Raw genomic sequence first — 12,573 nt, forward strand, 5'->3', positions numbered from 1 at the left:
TTTGTGGGCAGCATTTAATTCTTTTCAAATTATTACACCAATGTAATTTTGTATGCTAATTATGAAAATCACTTTCATTTTTGACACAAATTAATAAAAAAAAAAGTAACAAAACATTAAATTTCGAAATTTAAGTTAGTTAGAAACTTCCATTATCAACACACTAGAAGTTGCACTCATCATTTCCATAATAGACACACTTACATGGCATCTGTTTCCTGTTTTTAGCCAAGTGTTTGAATAGTGTGAGTTATAGTGTTATAGCTGCAGATACGACAATTGTGACCTTTTACAGATCTTGTCAAGTTCATAGTACAATTTCATAACTGTTACCTATCTATCTCTCTTACATTTATGAAATTTTCTTAACATTTATAGGTTAATGTTTCCATTTTCTTTCATTATATTTTTTCATACTTACACAGTTAGGTTTAGGGGTAAGGTAGGGTCAAGTTTAGAGCTAGGGTTTGGTTGCAACTGTAAAAATTATGACTTTTTCTCAAAATTTGTTTAGAATTCATAGAATGTCGTTCTTGTTCATTTGGTTTTTTTTTCTTCTTTCATTTCCAAAATAATGAAAATGAGACCCTATTTTTAGACATGAATGTATAGATTGTTAAAAAACATGCATTACATCAGTACACACCAAAGAATCAAACAAATGCATATACCTATATGGAAACAGTGAATATCTACACAATAATAAGACGTCAGTCAATCACTCCTCAGAAGATCATTTATATACTTGTCCCGAAACAAAACATTAGAGTAAGAAATATATAGAATTAACAAACATTAATTAACAATTTATATTCTAATAGACTAGTGAACTAACATATGGAAATACAGCAAATATGTCAGACAATACACCTAATAGAAATACACAAACCACACATAAAATCTATTACATGAACCAAATGCACAAAAACTATCAGTCAGCTTAACATCTAATAAAAACCTTTGTGAAATGCAGCACAGAATGCAACAATCACACCTGGCTGTAGACTTAATCTAGTATTATATTATAAAAACTCCAAAGCCACATTCTTATGAACAACACACCAGAAACATGTGCTCCCAACAACAAACTGTGGTTGACCAATATGATCTATAAATTTGATTGCAAACATTAGGATACTAACTTACATAATGTTGGGGACCCAGGAGGAAGCAAACCAAAGGGCTACCCCAGATGGCACACACTCTAACTACGCCATTGTGTATCATTGCCTTGTTTAAAATGTTAAAATGCGATTTGGTAACAATTTCGCTGCCATTTCTAGCTGGTTGAGTGACAGCACAAAGTTTACAAGAAACTGTATGGATGCATCCCAACTTCTATTAAATTACGTTTTGGTTTTAACATTTGCCTATGTCCGAAGTTCACTGGCATTTTGTTTTCAGACATCGTTTATTACACCATCACATCACTAACTGATCTGATGGAATGTTACCTAGAGAATTTAGAGACTAGATAAACAAAAGGCCAAGATATTTACTGGTGAAAAGTTTAGGTTGCATTTATAGCCAGAAAACTAACATTTTTTAGCAATATCTATTTAATTATTATAAAAATGGAGCTCAGTTAAAACAATCAGTGGTAAAGGCATGAATCTTGGACAAAAAAATTCTCATTCTGAGAATATTCATCACATAAATGTGACCATGTAATAATTTATACTAACAATTTCAGAGAAGATGGGTGATATGTAAATGTTTCTTTTAATGAGGTGGTGAAGCATGACCTTCAAATGTTGGGCCTCACCAAGGCAATGACAAGTGACTGAGACCTTTGGAGATATGCTGTGCTTGAGAGGACCTGGTAAGCCAAGTGAGACCATAACCATGGCCTATGCCAGTGCAGCATAACCAGCACAATTTAAGAGTACCCTTCAATCATTGGGCAATAAACTGTGCTTGCAAATACCTGATGAGGCAAGTAAAGTCATTGTCATGGTCGATGACAGTCCTGCTTGATTGGCCCTTGTACTGGTGGCATGTAAAAAGCACCCACTACACTCTCGGAGTGGTTGGCATTAGGAAGGTCATCCAGCTGTAGAAACATTGCTAGATCAGATTGGAGCCTGGTGCAGCCCTCTGGCTTGCCTGCCCCTCATGTTCCTCCCACCCCTCTCCCTGGGTCTGCCTCTGATGAGGTTACATCCAGCTTATATGCAATCATTATTTTATTGCATTCTGTTCACAAATGCGGTTGGGACCCACACATAATGTGGTGATCTATCAACTGAGTTTACTCAGTTATTAATCTTTCTATATTTGTTTTGTTGCCATAGATAGGTTTTCTTTATTATGTCAGAGCATTTTGAAACAAAGCCTACCATTTATGCAACTTTGACATAATTCCGGAAATCAAGAACATTGTATACTCCAAACCATATTACAGTAATAAAGTTAGGTGGATCACAAGGAACTTCTTAGTTATTACACTGAAAAGTGTTTATCCAAGTTTTAATTGAAAAATGAAGATGTTCATGTATAGAAGTATTATTATTAGAAATATATTTGGCTTTCCTATGAATGTTTATGATTTAGACACAAGGACAATAGTTTATGAGGGGCTGAGACAAGTTGCTTGACTGGTATTTTATTTTGTTGATTCCAGGAAATCTGGACAAATAAGAACAAAATCAGTGACATGGAACAAATCAATATTATAAAATAACTTCAAAAATAAATTAGTTTACAAAATCCTTGTCTGGATTTGTTAAAAAATTTGTAACATTTATAAAATATAAAGTAACATTTACTGATGTAGTTCACTATCATTTTGTTTTTGTTACCATGGAAACGTCATTTATTATGTCATCACATCACAAACTATTAGCTATTAACTAAAGAATGTAGATGAGAGGACTATTTGTGCCTTGTTTAAATCGATTGAAAATATTTGGTTGTCTTCATTCTACATTTTCTTTTTCAAATTCCCTGTATGGCACAGATAAGTATAAGATCATCATAAAAATGGAACTCAATACCAGTCCTTAAAAACTGATTTTCACATCACCATTACAATCCTAAGTTTGTTAATCTAAAGCAGTTCTTCAAAGATTTGAATCCACATCATGTCTTAGTCTTCACAAAAGTTACGCATTCATTATATTATTGTATTTAGTGAGGAAATATAGTTGGGTTTCACACATGTAAATATGGTGAGCTGAAAAACTTAGTGAACTTCAGTTTATTTGCACAATTATTCACCTGCCAATATTTGTTTTTTTGCAATAGATATGTTTTGTTTATTATGTCAGAAAAAAAACATTTGATTCACAAAATTCCTTAACATAAAGAATTGCATTCCAGAAACAGAGTAAAAAGCATTATACACACCAAATCATATTACATTCAAGGAACCTCTTAATTATTACATTGATGTATGTTTATCCAGGCTTAATTGTAAAAAACACAGGTGACCTACTTTCCTTTTCCTATTATGTATAGAGGTTATCTTCTTTAAGGTATCTTTGACCTTTCTATAAATATTTTTCATGATTTAGACACAAGTGCAGTCGTTTAAAGGAGGACATGAGCCACTTGACTCATATAAATTTATCAAACATGAAAGGACAAAGGGGATAAATACCAGAAAGCTTCTTTCCTCCAACATTACCAGTTCTATTAATCCACTATCCTCTATAAGAAAAAAAATTGTTTTTAATTATTACAAAAAATTTAGATCAGATTTAAAATTTAAGTTACTCCTCCTATCAGTATTTTTACCAGGTTTCTTTTTATTGAGAAATAAATGAACATCCCAGCAAAATCATTTTATTTAGAACTAGCAGACATTCATTTCCTACACATTTTTTTATTCCGTTGCACTATTTTTTTATTTTGTTTCTGGGTAATATTGTAAACATTAACCAAATTTTGAATAAGAAAAATTAAATATCACAAGGGAGCATCAGGATTTTAGAAATGATTCGATGGGGCATGGCCAAAAATCGTTTATGAATCACCGGTGTTGCTTGGGATTTAAATGGCATAGTTAGTTGAAACATGTGATATGGGGAAGTGCTACATTGAGGACAAAACATTTGTAGAGTAAATGAAGGGCTAATTCAACTAAGTGATATGTCGTGCATATGTTTGGAAGATTCCAGGTCCTAACCTTGTCATGGAAAAGTGGGTGGGGGTATGTGATGTTTGAATGCACCAAAAAGCTCTCAATAGATATACTCTCCTTTGCAGCTGTCACTGCCGCTACCACGCGGAACAATTAGCAAACATAGGAACTACATTTATATGATAAATTAAGCCTGTGGGCATGCTCAACAGTACCACATGAGAGAAATCTACATGAAAGAAATGACGTGATAATGGTGAGGGGTGGTGGCAAGGAAGCACTTGAAAACAACACTGTCAAGCAATATTTCAGTTTGGAATCAATAGTCGTAGCTCAACTGTGCACTTCTTTGGATAAACAGCATGTGACCATTGTAAGGACAACTTGGCTCCCAAACCAAAACAATTCTGTATGCAGTGTCCAGGCATGCAAGGTCACATTAAGGACACTGTCTCAAATTATTATGGTTGGGTCTTAGACACTATAAATTATTAGGCTAATGTACATGTGATATTTTGGTTTATAATCAATAGCTAAAGAACATTTGTATGGGCTTTGTCTATGCTTAAAAGGAAGACTTTGAAACTGAAGAAAATAGTTGAATAATTGCTCAGGATTTAACATATTTTAGCATATTTTTAATAATAAACATAATGCATTCCAAACGGATTTTATTCCAACAAATTGCCATCTATGGTACTATGGGAACAGGCTATTATTCCTACCACTTATACAATACAGTTTGAAGTCTACATCAGTTCATCCATTTAATACAACCTACTTATATCATTTCAGTAGTTGTTTTTTCTAGTTTGAACAGAAGCAATGCGTAGACCATGCGAGCAGTCATATGTACCCCAGGAAAGGGGGTTTTCTGCCCCCAGGGGCCCCATTACTCATTATGTGAAAAATTTTTTAAATCTAAAACCATCTCTGGAACATAAGTAATGTATGTTCCCAGTTTAGAGAAAATCAGTCTCAAACTTCAGAAGTTCTGAGGGTTTACTTACACACACATCCTCAGTTTTATATATATATACATGTATATATAAGTGGTTGAGAAATTAACATAAGTATGTCATCAAGAGTAATGTTCCTTGAACCAATGAAGTAACTAAGTTATGCAATCATTCATATTGTTTACCTGGGAAATGGGGTTTTCTGCCCCCAAAGGCCCTATTACTCATTATATGAAAAATTTTATGAGTCTGAAACCATCCCTGGAACATAAGTAATGTTTGTTCCCAGTTTGGAAAAAATCAGTTGCAAACCTCAGAAGTTCTACAGGTTTACACACATGCACACACACATCCTCAGTTTTATATATATAGATAATTCGTTTATGACCTTTTCAGTTTCACATGCAAGATCTGATTTTTTAAAAATGTCTATGCAGATGGAGATCTAATCTGGATCTCTGCACTTTTAGGTTCTTCATAGTTTCATTCAGTCATATTTTGTTCAAAATTTCTAGACTGGTATGGTTTTGCATGCTATGACCAAACCAATATGAGAACATCATATAAGTCTTAAAACTAAGTAGACATTTAACAAAAGTAATCTGTGATTTTTTTAAATTAAAGATTTGCTGTTTTTCTCAATAGATGTGACTTTACAAATTCTTATAGAATTGCAACTGGTCTAAAAATGTTTCCTACCATTTGGCTCATTTTTGTCTTCTGCTATAAATACATTCACATCTGTCTTACTTTGAAAAACAATATGACCTATATGCTTTCCTATCGCAAAAGGAGTCATTTCTTTAAAATATATCCAACCTTCCTATAAATATTGGTACTGCTTTAAGTACAAATCAGGTAAACAACCTTGGTAGGATTTGAACATAGAATGCAAAGAGTAGAAGAAATACTGCAAAGTATTTTTCTTGTCATTTACGATGGATGTTATTAATCCAATACCTCTTTTAAGTAATAAGTTTTAATTATTAAAAGGAAAGGAAAATGACACATGTCCAGAACATTCTGGAAAATCATAAGAGAACATTCTGGAAAATCATAAGAGAACATTCTGGAAAATCACAAGGAAGCATTCTGGTAAATCATCTTAACTACAGTAACTTATTTAACAGGGAGTGATAAGCACTATATTTAAAATTATAACTGACCATTCTCATATAATCAAATTATTCCAACAGTTTATATCTGGCTGACTGTATCTTATTACAAACATGTCATTCACAGACTTAGTGACTTAGAAATGATATCTGATAGTAGGTATGCCCCATACAGTTTTTATTTATTGAAACATACCATAAATTGTAGATAGCTTTCATTATCAACTTTGATAGTCATAAAATGTAGCCAGAAACTCTGCTTCTCTTGCCAGTGTTGTTGAAAATTATTCTCTCATATTAGTTCCAAATTTTGGCACAAGGCCAGCACATTCAGGGGAGGGGCAAGTCAATTACATCGACCTCAGTGCTCAACTGGTACTTATTTTACTTTCATAGAAGCTACAGATAGAAAAACTTCTGATGACCCAAATAAACATCCAACTAGAACTGTTCAGAATTTTTAAACAAAATCTGAAATGACAATGAATTTCTTAGGAAAATAGTTTCAGGCGAAACAGATGAAAGAACAGGGACTAAACATATGTCTACTTTAATTTATTTAAAAATTCCACTATTCAACTTGACAATATTTTATCATCATCATCATCATCCAGTGTTTTAAATCCAGGTTTTGTCCCCATAAATGGGAGTGAGTGGATCTACCTCAATGCCATAGCAACCGCCCTCACACCAACTCACCATCTTGCCCGGTTTTGGGCAACCTCTGTTCTCAAGCCAACCCTCCCAATCTCCTCCTCCACCTGTCCCTCCACTTTTTCCTTGCCCTACCTTGCTTTTGCGGATCATTTACCTCAAACACCCTCCTCTGAACATGCTCCTCATCCCTCCTCAACACATGCCCATACCACTGCACTCCATTCACCCTAGCCAGCCATTCCACTGATTCCTCCAGCCCAGCATCCCCATCAAGTCCTCAAATAAAAAATAGCTGTTTTTGTACATCTGTTTCAGTCTCACTCTCTCTTAATTTGCTGCTCATGCTTTTAAGTGATAAAGACAAATCATGTTTTGCCAACTCACATATATCACATCAACAGTTACAAAAACTGCCTTCATTTAAGAAAAATACATGTAATTATGTTAATATTTGTGGTAAAAAGAATCCCTGATTCATAGGCTGTTTTGAAGAGAAGGCTCAACATCAATTATTACCCAACCCACACACTATGGTTCTTCAGACTTTGAATGATATTCCCATTGAACTTGGTTTGAATTCCAATAGTCTCAGTTTTAAAGATCTACAATATTTATAAAAACAAATGGCATACTAGTATTAACTCATAGCACTCCATACTGAACTTCACAGTCTACTAGACAGTATTAATGTTATAGAGAACAAAAATCTAGTTATAATGCCCCGCCACCACAATGAACAATAAGTTTCAAGGTGGGAGACGAGGAGGCAATTGAATGGTAGCAAGGAGGCAAGCTGGAAAATAAAAGTGAAAAGAAAAGGAAAGAAAGCAAATGAAGACAAGTTACAGTATGAAAGTTGACTCAGTGTTCCAGCAGTCAATTACGAAGCCTATTTTGCTTCTCGTGCATTAAAAATACACTTCCATTATATTCTTATTGGAGTGATTTCCCCTAAGTTATAGTTACCTCCCTTGTATTACCTTCGTTTTAGAAAACAATCTAACCGGTATCTATATACATTAATCCAGTGATTCCCAAACGATTTTTGGCCATGCCCCATCGAATCATTTCTAAAATCCTGATGCCCCCTTGTGATATTTAATTTTTGTTATTCAAAATTTGGTTAATGTTTACAATATTACCCGGAAACAAAATAAAAAAATAGTGCAACGGACGTAAAAAAATGTGTAGGAAATGAGTATGAAAAATAAAAATGCGCGGAAATCAACAGCTGTGGGGAGGACTTCGAAAAATTCACAAGACCCGAGCTTTTCCCTCATAACTTTGAGGGAAAAAAAAAATTTTTTTAATGAAATTTTATATAAAAAATTTTAACCGGCATAGATTACGATTGTAAAGAAATTTGTGGGAAAATCTTTTCCAATGGGCGGGGAAAGGACTTAGCAAAATTCATAAGATCGAGTTTTTCGCCCATAACTTGGTAACAGTTTATCGTGGATAGCGGATATAAATCCAAATTTTAAATATTCCTCTGAATATTGACGAACTTCTTTTACTTGCACTACTGTATTTTTGAATCGGCATAACTACAGATTTCTGCGCCCCCGACTTTGGATGATTAATAACTTTCAGAAAAATGGATATTTTTAATGAAATTGTCTATGAATATGTGTAGATTCCGAATATACAAACTTTTGTGGGGAAAGTGTTTTAGGAGGGGTTGGGATGGGTAATTTCGGAAATTTCACCGGTGTCCACTTCATTATGTCTTTCAAGAAAATGGATATTTTTAAATGAAATTCTCTACAAATATACCTCGGACTATGTAGATTCCAATGACATAAGAAGTTGGGGGGGAAACAACTGTGGGGCTATTTTTGAGAATTGTTCTGTACACACACACACACACACACACACACACACACACACACACATATAATGACTAGAGACCGAGACCTTTGAAAGTATGCTGTGCGTGGGAAGACCCGACGGGACAAGTGAGACCATAACCCGTGGCCTCTACCTGGGACGTAGTCAGCCCACTTATGCATACCTTTCTTTCTTGTGACACAAACCCTACTTGTGCAGAACTGTTGAGGCAAGTGAAAATCAAAAATCAAAATCGATCAACATCAATGGAAATTGTAGCTGTGATACCAGTGCCGGTGGCACGTAAGAGAACCATCCGAACGTGGCCGTTGCCAGCGCCACTCCGACTGGCGTCCGTTCCGGTGGCACGTAAAAAGCACCATCCGATTGTGGCCGTTGCCAGCCTCGTCTGGCCCCGTGCCGGTGGCACGTAAAAAGCACCATCCGATTGTGACCGTTTGCCAGCCTCATCTGGCACCTGTGCCGGTGCACGTAAAAAGCACCCACTACACTCATGGAGTGGTTGGCGTTAGGAAGGGTATCCAGCTGTAGAAACACTGCCAGATCAGATTGGACCTGGCGCAGCCTTCTGGCTTCCCAGACCCCAGTTGAACCGTCCAAGCATTGCTAGCATGGAAAACGGACGTTAAACGATGATGATGATGATGATATATATATATATATATATATATATATATATATATATATTATATATATATATATATATATACATGTATATATATATATATATATATATATATATATATATATATATATATATATATATATATAATTAATCATATAGGGTAGCAAAAAATTCAGAAATTATTTGCCACCAGCGGTCCAGTGGGAAAAAAGAAAATAGTCAGAGACTATTAATAAATTCAACAGCAAAATTAAGGAACGGCCATAATAGGCCGTTCAACCCACTAGAAATAGCAGCCAAGGCTTCAACCGCAAAAGAGTATTAATTCCGTAAACCAGGAGAAAATTAAAAAAAAACATTTAACCTGTTATACTTTATACAATGCATCGTTTCATCTATTTTTTTATGGTAAATCAGCCTGATTAAATTAAATCAAGCTAATCTTCCATAAGCCAACAGATTCATCAGTAAAGTAGGCCAGACGGGAGAGATATTTTCACGAGGTAGCACCACTACTGCCTCGGCAATATCTAACCTAAAAATTTTTAAATCATCGTACTCGCGCCAAATTTATCGGCAGCAAATATAAGCTGCCGATTCCATTTCGGAATTAAACAGAAAATTCATACAGCTGGATGCCCTTCCTAACGCCAACCACTCCGAGAGTGTAGTGGGTGCTTCTACGTGCCACTGCACGAGGGCCAGTCAGGCGGTACTGGCAACGGCCACGCTCAAATAGTGCTTTTTACGTGCCACCTGCACAGATGCCAATTCAGCGGCACTTGCAACGACCTCGCTCGAATATTTTCACGTGCCACCGGCACAAGTGACAGTAAGGCAACACTGGAAACGATCATGCTTGAATGGTGCTTTTTATGTGCCACCGGCACGAGAGCCAGTCAGCGGATGGTGCTCTTAGCGCTCCACTTGAACGAATGCCAGTCATGCGAAACTGTCATCGAATTTGATTTCGATTTCACTTGCCTCAATAGGTCTTCGTAAGCAGAGTTTAGTGTCCAATGAAGGAAAGGTACGCATAAGTGGGCTGGCTACACTACTGGCATAGGCCATGGGTTATGGTCTCACTTGGCTTGCCGGGTCTTATCAAGCACAGCATATTTCCAAAGGTCTTGGTCACTAGTCATTGCCTCAGTGAGGCAACGTTCGAAGGTCGTGCTTCACCACCTCATCCCAGGTCTACCTCTTCCACAGGTTCCATCAACCGCTAGAGTGTGACACTTTTTCACACAGCTATCCCCTTCCATTCTCACCACGTGACCATACCAGCGCAGTCGTCTCTCTTGCACACCACATCCGATGCTTCTTAAATCCAACTTTTCTCTCAAGGTACTTACACGCTGTCGAGTATGCACACTGACATTACACATACAGCGGAGCATACTGGCTTTGTTCTTTGCAAGCTTACGCATGTCCTCAGCAGTCACAGCCCATGTTTCACTGCCATGTAGCATGGCTGTTCGCAGACATGCGTCATACAGTCTACATTTTACTCTGAGCGAGAGGCCCTTTGTCACCTGTAGAGGTGGGAGCTCTCTGAATTTTGCCCAGGCTATTCTTATTTTAGCAGCTACACGTATATACATATACATATATACATGTACATATAAAGGATGTTTTCGGTTTGAACGGCAGTTTTTTTAAATAATTTCTATGTAACTAAAAAATTTTAAACTTCGTATATTGGTAGAATGGGTTTATAAAACATCTTTTTCTCTTGGCTTTCTTGAGAAAATTTGTAAGATATTTGGTCTTTAATTTCTTGCATTTCGGTAATATCAACCAATCAATGACGTCTATTGAGGTGAAAACGATTTCTGCCGTAACATTTTATGGCGGCGTCATATGAAAATGTCTCTGTTTTTTATAAGAAAAATGATACCCTGTGGCCATAAACTGAGGGGTCACTCGTAAGCAGAGCTGGATAACAAAACCGTTCCCTCTTTAGTGTCCACCCATAATTATGACCCTAGTATCGATCTATTGCATTTCAATCTGTTTTAGGGTTAGGGTTAGGGTTAAGGTTTTGGTTAGGGGTGGGGGGAAGGGTATCTTTTTTTTCTTCCGAAATGTAAATAAACTCAATCTGTTTCTTAAACGAGGGACATTTTCATATTTCACCACCAGAAAATTTTACGGCAGGTAATGTTTTCACCTCAATAGACGTCATTGATTGGTTGAAATTACCAAAATTGAAGAAAATATCTTACAAACTACAGAAAGCCAAGAGAAAAAGATATTTTATAAACACATTCTACTAGTATACGAAGTTTAAAAGTGTTTAGTTACATAGAATTTATTTTAAAAAACTGCCGTTCAAATCGAAAAGATCGTATATGGGGATATATATATATATCAGCTAGAGGAGTTTAAAACCTCTAAGGAATAATTAAATCCAAAGGCGCTCCTGGTGATTACCTGAGTAGGAACAGTCCTTTGTAAAGTTGTACGGTAACAGGTAGTTCGGTAGGTAAATCGTAGTTTAGGTTATTTTCCTAAAAATTTACTCACAGAAAAACTTACAGAAATTAATACCGAGAGTCCTACCTATGGTCCACAATGGGGCAAATCTAAGTCTAGCAGTCTATACAATTGGTCAGTTACAATTTGAACCGAGGTCAGAAGTTAAGATGGTTACAAAGGATTTGTTTATAAAAATAAACAAGAAAAGGAAAAGAAGAAAAAAGTTACAGGGGAGAAGTCAATGAATAGGTAGTATGGGGCCGTTTATGTCTTGCAGCATCTTAACGTTATGACATGCATGAGGGAAGAGTGAAGGAATCCACGCGATAGTGGATAAGGGGAAGCAACTCGTACTGGTAATTCAGTATATCAATGAAAGCTATTACAGAATATACATAAACTTCACCTTACGAAGGAATTGTACGATAAAGAAGACACGGATGAATCAATCGTAAGAAACAAGAACAATTACAAGCCTATGTAAGGTAAGAATAAAGATTTAGATAAATTTTGTTATTTCTTATCTACCTTCTCTTATAAAGAACTTCCACACCCTAAAATCAAGCCCAATACCAGTCGAAAGGAATGGGATATTATACATGAACGGAAAAACAATAACAACATTATAATTAAGGCAACAGATAAGGGAAGTGGGCGATCTTTCGTTACAAGAACACACGACTGCTAGTTACAAACCACGTGCGTTTATTTACATTTGTGAAGATGATCGTCGATTTCCGTAAAAAACGGTACTTATTACATATTTAGAAGTTATTTGATGAATTAATATAAACTAGCTGG

Source organism: Octopus sinensis, linkage group LG4 (genome assembly GCF_006345805.1).
Source record: "Octopus sinensis linkage group LG4, ASM634580v1, whole genome shotgun sequence".
Lineage (NCBI taxonomy): Eukaryota > Metazoa > Mollusca > Cephalopoda > Octopoda > Octopodidae > Octopus > Octopus sinensis.